The sequence below is a fragment of the Macaca thibetana genome, chromosome 11 (assembly GCF_024542745.1).
Source record: "Macaca thibetana thibetana isolate TM-01 chromosome 11, ASM2454274v1, whole genome shotgun sequence".
NCBI lineage: Eukaryota > Metazoa > Chordata > Mammalia > Primates > Cercopithecidae > Macaca > Macaca thibetana.
In genome coordinates this window covers 122,818,377-122,827,409 of record NC_065588.1, presented here as the reverse complement: position 1 = coordinate 122,827,409, position 9,033 = coordinate 122,818,377, and the positions used below count along the sequence as shown (strand labels likewise).

The 9,033-nt window shown below is 43.1% G+C and overlaps 1 long non-coding RNA gene across 1 annotated transcript in view; it reads right to left on the bottom strand.

The window, feature by feature from the left end:
- Nucleotides 1–3,741: 3,741 nt before the first annotated feature.
- LOC126930129 (uncharacterized) overlaps nt 3,742–9,033 on the bottom strand; it is a 204,689-nt gene continuing 199,397 nt past the window's right edge. The window contains exons 3-4 of the long non-coding RNA XR_007717459.1: nt 4,236–4,324; nt 3,742–3,813 (exon numbers count right to left, since the gene is read on the bottom strand). This is a non-coding gene — a long non-coding RNA (uncharacterized LOC126930129). The remainder of the gene's footprint in view (nt 3,814–4,235; nt 4,325–9,033) is intronic.

Sequence of the window (9,033 nt, the reverse complement as noted above, 5' to 3'; positions counted from 1 at the left end):
TCCTTCTTCATCTCATGATGGAGAAGAAATGTTTTGTTCCAGGGAAGATGAGGCTACTGGGGGTCTGGGCTTCTGTGCATGGACTCACCTATGCTTGTAGGTGGTTACGCACCTGGAATTCTATTTGGACGAACACATGCTGAACATGTCCAGTTTCACTCCACTTCCCCAGCACCAACGTCCCCATCATTTACATGCAATTTCCATCCCAGCGTCAGCAGCTTACTCATGGATCAGGCCATCAGAGGTGAGTGAAGGCCCAGATGATTCTATTTCTTGACCCGACAAGCTGCTTTTTTTTTTTTTTTAATGGTGAAATACTAATATAGGATTATAGAAACTGTTGTGTATTTCAAATGCTTATATTCTCTAAATTAATACTTTAAATAGATGAAGGTATGTGTACATACTTGTGCTAGCAACATATAATTATACCACTTAACACACAGTGACTCACAGGGCACTGTGGATTTTGTCCCAGGTTCTATGTGTGTGTTTTAAGGTTGGTTTATGGCTGCCGGCTGTCTTTTTTCCATTCTTCTGGGGACACAGTCTCCCTGGCAGATAATGCTGTGAGTTGTCTTCAAGATCCTTCTGGAATGACAGATGCCACTTCAAGTGGCCCTGCTGGCACCTACCCGCAGTTTCTGCTCTGGGGAATGGACCGTTCTAATTCTCTCTACCTCGGTGAGGAGCACAGCTTCTGAGTCAGAGGGAACTGGATTTCATTCTGGCAGCTGCTGCATACTGGTTATGCGACCTCAGACAAATCAATTTTTCTCTTTTTCTCATTTGTAAAATAGGTATAACAATAATCTAGGCTTCTGTGCATGAACTCTTTCTTCTGTGCTTGTAGACGTTTATACATCCAGGTATACATCTAATTTATTCAGTCCAATAACTTAAAATAGATATGTAATAACTACATCTATTTCAATAATAATAGGTGTTATACATCTATTTTAATAATTGCTGGATGGAATAAATTAGATAATGCATATTAAACAATTAGCACAATATCTGGTATTTAATTGTTGCTCAATTATTATTATATTATTAAAATTAGCACATTAATAATATTCAAATAATAATAGTAATTATTCTAAGTACATGTTATAAGTATTTTACATTTATATACTATATATTTACAAGTGTTCTTTTATATATATACACATTATATATTTATTTTTTATATATATATATATATAAACATACAAATATACTACAACTTTCTGAAGATCAAGAACTAATCTACCAAAATTCTCAGTACAGTACTATGCATGAAGATAGAGTTTGGAGAGTATTTGTATCAAGGACTTGGTTAATTTAAGAAAAGAACATGGATACTCTTTTTCTAAAGCATAAATCCTGCTTTAAAAACAATTAGTTGATTCAGTATAATAAAGATGATATCTATATATTTTTATCATATTATCATATTCTCACTTCAAATTAAAGGTAAAGATTCATTATAATCAACTGAATAATAAAAAATAAATATTAGGCTGGGCATGGTGGCTCACGCCTGTAATCTCAGCACTTTGGGAGGCCAAGGCAGGCAAATCGTTTGAAGTCAGGAGTTTAAGACCAGCTTGGCCAACATGGCAAAACCCTGTCTACTAAAAGTAGAAAAATTAGCCAGGCAAGATGGCTCATGGCTGTAATTCCAGCTACTCGGGAGGCTGAGGGAGGAGAATTGCTTGAATCCAGGAGGCGGAGGTTGCAGTGAGCTGAGATTATGCCACTGCACTCCAGCCTGGGTGACAGAGGAAGACTCCATCTCAAAAAAAAAAAAAAAAAAAAAAAATCAATTATGAAAATATAACGCCAGCAGACTTTTCTTTTTCTTTTTGTAGGGATCTGAAGCCAATTCATCCAACTATATATTTGGCAAATTTAATGTTATGCTCCATCCATTGATCTGTGTTTTAATATCTCAAAATGGGTAAAGCTAATGTAATGATTGCTGATTTGAACCAGGACTTAGTTTGCGGCAGTGCATCTCCAATCTCACACGCCAGCATGGCATGGCCTTCGTAAAACATTGTCCTTTAAGATAACCTTATGCCCTGTAATTTAGTTGTGGGCCATCACGGTCATCGTAACTGGGCAGCTTTTAGTTTAGAGTTCCAAGATTGAGACAGGAAAACACAGGACGGATGATGTGAAGTGAGGTGTGTGTTTTCCCATGAATTATCACAGATCAATGAGATAGGCTGCACTTGCCAACGCAAAGGGCTCTGATCTTTTGGAAGTCATGTTCCAGCTGATGACGTATATGTTGCTGATTCATTGCTCGATATGTTCACATACAGTGGGATGTCAAAATATCTCCATTCTGACGACGTCCCAAGGCCAGTAATAAAGCAAGAGTTGCCAAGGGGTAGTCATCTCTTCCTGGCAGGATCCTCAGGACCACCTGCCAGGACCTGCCAAGAGAAGATGAGCGGGTTCTTAGTGTTACTGGAAAGGGGTCTGGATCCAGACTGCAAGAGAGGCTTCTTGGATCTCATGCAAGAAAGAATTCAGGACAAGTTCATAAAGTGAAAGCAAGTTTATTAAGAAAGTAAAGGAATAAAAGGATGGCTATTCCATAGACACAGTATCCCCAAGGACTGCTGGTTGCCCATTTTTATGGTTATTTGTTGATAATTTGCTAAACAAGGGTTGAATTATTCATGCCTACCCTTTTTAGACCATATAGGGTGACTTCCTGACATTGCCAGGGCATTTGTAAACTGTCAAGGCGCTAGCGGGAGTGTAGCAGAGGACGACTAGAGGTCACTCTTGTGGTCATCTTGGTTTTGGAAGGTTTCTGCTGGCTTCTTTACTGCAAACTGTTTTATCAGCAAAGTCTTTATGACCTGTATCTTGTGCCGACCTCTTATCTCATCCTGTGACTTAGAATGCCTTAACCATCTGGAAATGCAGTCCAGTAGGTCTCAGCCTCATTTTACTCACCCTCTGTTCAAGATGGAGTTGCTCTGGTTCAAATGCTTCTGACACTAGGATTGCCATCACCCACTGGACAGTCAAACTGAGACACACCAAGGGAGCATGAAAAGGTTTTACAGCATCACTGAGAATCTGCTGGGCCCCTGGGTAAGGGCATGGCTAAATAGGTGAGAAGGGCTGTCTGGCATCACCATCACTTGCATCCAGCCCGTGTAAAGACCTGGGGTTGGAGGTGGGGGAGGTGGGGGAAGATTTCTTTTGATGGCATAGGCTGCATGACTTACAGTTTCCTAACCTTTCTTGGGGAGTTGTTTTCCCTTCACTTAACGGCAAGTGAGAACTCAGAGGATATTGCACACATCACCAGACTCTGGGAAAAGTGAGGACAGGTATTTAATATGCCCCTGGGAAAGGTTTAAAAGTGAAAGACAGGTTTCTTTTGTCAACCTGATGGCAAACTAGGAGTTCCAGCAATGTTGGTTTCCAGGTGTGTGTTTTCTGTGTCCTGTTGTGGGGCCCATGCTAGGGAGTTGGCTTGGGGCATCTAAAATTCACTTCATCCACATGAACTGTGTGGGGGATGCTAAGACACCCTGACATTTAGAGCCTGCACAGGGAGGGCAGGGCAGTTCCGGAGACTGAGAGAGAAGAGTGGTTGGCTGCAGAAGCAGGACGCACAGTGATGGACATGCATTGGAGGATGCTGGGGGAGGAACATCCAAGAACACTAACGCACCAATCAATGCAAAAGTCAGTAACGGTACCTCTGCCATTGGGTGTCCTGAGGCCCGATGGCAAATGTCACAGCTGTGAAACATGGTGTCCCTTCTCCAATCCATTCTTCTCCTGGGCCTGGCCCTGCAAGGATCAAAACCACTGGTGAATGAGAAGCAGGAGAAGAACAGCACGTGGAAAAAATAGAGAAAAAGCTGACCATGCTCTCTTCCAGCTTCAGGTTCCAGGTCTCAGACAAGCATGTGGTGTGCATGGAAGAGGATCTGAGACTGGGGAAGCGTGGGGTTTTACTATTCCCATAGACTAGACTTTGCATAAGCTACAAGATCGCCCCCATGAGGGAAACAGGCCAGAGAAGCCATCGAGTCCGGCAGAGACCCCTCCCGGGCTGGCGAAGGACTGGATCCTTTAAGGCATGTTGAAAGTGAATAGTGAGAAATGGGGGTTGCGGAGAAGGTTGTTCAGGGTGTACAATGACTGACTACACAAGGAGGAGGGCTGATGGAGAAATCCACCCCGTCCCTTGGTGCAAAGGAAGTCTTTACCTTTGTACAACAGGAGCCACAGGCTGTGTCCACCCAGAGATGCAACTTCCTCTCTCAGTACAAAGGCCGAACATAGCTTAGGGGTGCTCCTGTTGAGATAAAAAACAAATTTACTTTTTCTTATTTAACCTCACTAGGTTCATTCAATAATATGATCACACACACACACTTCACATATGATTTATGATTTTATATGATTTTATCCATCCTAAAGACATCTATGGACCCTGTGTTATGAAACTCTGGATAATGTTTCCTCTTCGTTCTTATCTAACTCAGAGGACACAATTCTCAATATGCTGAGGTTTATTCCTGATCTAGGATTTCCTGAAAAAGATGACGATTTGGGGTCTGCTGAGAGCAGTGAGGAGTGATAACAGGTGGTAGAATGAGCATGAACACACGTAGACATGGAAAAGAAGCACTCAAAGCACTTATTAGCGAGAGATGAAATTTAGGAAAACAGAGACAGAGATCACCGCTGGGTACAGCAAAGGACACAGCAAAGTCACCAAGGTCCAGAGTTCACAGCAATGGCTGTGAGCTACACGTGTACACACACACAGACACACACACATATGCACAGGCACACGCACAGGCACACACAGGCACACCCAGAGGCACACACAGGTACACACACATGCACACACAGGCACATACAGAGGCACACACACAGGTACACACACAAGCACATGCACAGGCACGTGCACATGCACACACAGGCACACAAACATGCACACGCACAGACATGCACATATGCACACACAGAGGCACACTCACAGGTACATGCACATGCACACAGAGGCACACACACAGGCACACACACATGCACACACAGAGGTACATGCACACACACATGCACACACAGGCACACACACAGGTACACATGCACACAAGCACATGCACAGGCATGTGCAGATGCACACACACAAGCACACACACAGGTACATGCACACACACATGTACACACAGGCACACACACAGGTACATGCACACACACAGGCACACAGAGGCACACACAGGTACACACACAAGCATACACACATGCACACACAGAGGCATATGCACATGCACACACACAAGTACATGCACAGGCACACGCACATGCACATGCACAGACACACACAGGCACATACATGTGCACACACGGAGGCACACAGGCACACACATGCACACAGAGGCACACACACAAGCACATGCACAGGCACACATGCAGGCACACACACAAGCACACATGCAGGCACATACACTAGCACACACACATGCACACGCACATGCACACACAGAAGCACACACACAGGCACACAGAGAGGCACATGCACAGGCACACACAGAAGCACACACACAGGCACACACAGAGGCGCACACACAGGCACACACAAGTACATGCACATGCACACACACAGGCACACACACAAGCACAAACAGGTACACACACATGCACACACACAGGCACACCCAGAGGCACATACACAGGTACACGCACAGGCACATGCACATGTGCATGCACAGACACAGGCACACGGAGGCACACACACGTGCACACACAGGCACACACACATTCATACACAGAGGCACACACGCAGGCACATGCACACAGAGGCACACATCTATATGCTCACATACTTGCTTTACTCTGCTTAAATTGGTTTTTGGTGCTATCCCCATTTATACGGATGAAAAGGGGGTTTAATGCTTAAAAACGCTTGAGCTTTGGTCATGTAACAGGAACCATGCATTTTCAATAATGCCGGATGCATGCTATTTTCTAGTATCATCTGACAACAGCAAAAGTTTTGTTCTTTTAATAATTACGGCACTTTGGATCAACAGTTTCTCTCTCTCTCTCTCTCTCTCTCTCTCTCTCTCTCTCTGTCTCTCTCACTCCCTCTGATAAGGTTTGGCTGTATCCCCACCCAAATCTCACCTTGAATTATAGCTCCCATAATTCCCACGTGTGGTGGGTGAGACCCGGTGGGAGATCATTGAAACATGGGGGTGGTTTCCCTCATGCTGCTCTCATGATAGTGAAAAAGCCTCACGAGAGCTGATGGTTTTATAAGGGGAAACCATTATAAAATGTTTGTTTGGCTGTCTGATTCTGTCTTGCCACAGCCATGTAAGAAGTGCTTTTCGTTTTCCACCATGACTGTGAGACCTCCCAAGCCACATGGAACTGTGAATCCATGAAACCTCTTTTACTTTATAAATTACCCAGTTTCTGGTATGTCTTTAGCAGCAGCGTGAAAACAGACTAATACACCCTCTCTCTTTTCCATTTTCTTTTCCATTCACCTTGTCGGTGGCTGTCATGAAGAAAGACATTCAGTTGGACTCACCCACGCATTTTAGCCTGCTCAAGAAGTCACAAAGACGACCCAGGCTGAGGCAGCAAACACTAAAAGGGAAACGTTCCTTGCTTCCTGAGGGCAGGCTTCGTGGGACAAAGATGCACCCCTCCCCCTAGGGATTGCAAGTAAACCTAATGTGCCAAGAGACTTAAACCCACAGTTTGCGCTGGTTGAATTATTTTGGAGCAGATTCCACCCAATGTGGCACTGGGGTCACCACGGCGTCCCTCCAGTTTAGAGAAAGATGTGTTTAGAATCTCCTTAAAGGTGCTGATGGCATTAAGGGTCTAAAGACATTTCAGAACAACTTTATAAATTCAAACACACAAGAAAACGAAACGAAATAAAACAAAAAGCATCTAGGAATAGAAGTAACAGAGAGGAATTGGAATTTTACCAAAAAGATTGTCTGTGGTAGAGACACCCATCTAGAAGGTAAATCCCAGACACTTTTTTTAAGAGCAAGATCAGTATTAACTTCATGGAAACTTCAAAAGAAAATTCAGCCTGGGGGACAGAAGCATATCAAAGTTTAAATCCAATAGACTTGTGTAATCACAAGCTACAGGCAGTTGTGGGATAGGGAGAGACCCACTATCGCAATTGTTAAAATATTGTGGAATTTATTGCAACATGCCCTGCTGCTACTAAAAACTAGAAGAATGAAGAGAAAAGCTGGAAGGTTTTATATAGCGGTCTTAAAAATCCATCTAAAAAAAATGAAAATTTTAGCCAAATGTCCAGATGGTTGCTCCCAATTTACCATATTCCAGCTCGAGAATATTTACAAATGCCCAGATGTGCGACCGCTGAAACGCTGCCAGCTCTGGTTTCCTCCGCCTTCTGCGGATTACTCATCTCATACTCTACTCAAGTCCTTAGAGTGGTGGCAATTAATCTCTTTGTGTGAGATCTCGTGAGCTCAGTCATCTGAGCTTAACCCTCGTTTTTCAGGGAACAAGATAGCAATCACTGTAAATTTAAGATAAAATTTGAGTTTCTAAGAAAGTATAAAAGGCAACTTTTAGGAAAATAAAAGTGAGGTTATAGCTTTAGAGAAAGGGTGAAGTTGTTAGGCTGAAACAATATGTGTCTTTAGAAAATGCAAGTAGAGGATTATAATTTTAAAAGATGGCTGATTTATCATCCACAAAGGTGAATTCATCATATTTAGAGTACCATTTCCCATTTTTGTTCTCTCTTTCTCTTTTCTTCTCTCTCCCATAGACCAAACACTGCAAAGCAGAGAAAGGGAGGGGTAGAAACTTTCCCTGTAAATCTTCTTTTCAACTTGTCCAACCCGTTTTGAGCTTATTTCGTGTAAAACTTGTAAAACATACCAAAAACCTATCATTTGGCAGATGTATCATTTTCCACGAGTTGAGTGAGTGAGTGTTTAACATAGTTACTGAGCTAGTATTGCAAAGAGGATTGAAGTCTACAGAAATCATTTGAATTGGAGAGGTAAAAGGATCCCCTTATTAGAAATTAGAGGCTATGTAGAGAGAAGAAAATATTAAAGCAGAGGTGAAGACCTAGGGATATAATCAAAATATATTATGATGTAGAAACCACTTTAAAAACAAAATAACTTAAAAGAGAAAATGCTTATCTCTGAGTAGAGAAATGTGATTGTGATGGTTGCTTTTATGTGTCAACGTGGTTGGGCCATAAGATGCCCAGATAGCAGGCTGATATGGTTTGGATCTGTGTCTCCACCCAAATCTGATGTTGAATTACTATTCCCAATGTGGGAGGTAGAACCTGGTGGGAGGTGACTGGCTTATGGGAGTGGATGGAGTCTTCATGAATGGTTTAGCACCATCCCCCATTGGTACTGTCCAGTGAGTGACTTCTCACCAGATTTGGTTGTTTCAAAGGGTGTGGCACCTCGCTCTTCCTCCCACTCTGCTCATGTAAAATGTCCCTGCTTCCCCTTTGCCTTCACCATGATTAAAAGTGTCTTGAGGCCTCCCCAGAAGCTGCCATGCACAACCTGTGGAACTGTGAGACAATTAAACCACTTTTCTTTATAAATAACCCAGTCTCAGATATTTCTTTACAACAGTGCGAGAATGGACTAATGCATTGGTTAAGCATTATTCTTCGTGTGTTGGTGAGGGTGTTTCTAGAAGAAACTAGAATGTGAATTGGTGAACTAAGTAGACATTCTCCTCATGGTGGGTAGACATGGTCCAATACACGGAGGGCCTACATTGGAAAAAAGGCAGAGGGAAATTGAATTAACTTCACCTGATGCTTAAGGTGGGGCATTAATCTTCTGCCCTCTATGCTCCTGGTTCCCAGACCTCCAGACTCAGACTTCAATCTACACAATCGGCTTCTGGCTCTCAGGGATTCAAACTATACCCCCAGCTTTCTTGGGTCTCCAGCTTGCAAAGAGCAGACTGTACACACACACACACACACACACACACACACACACA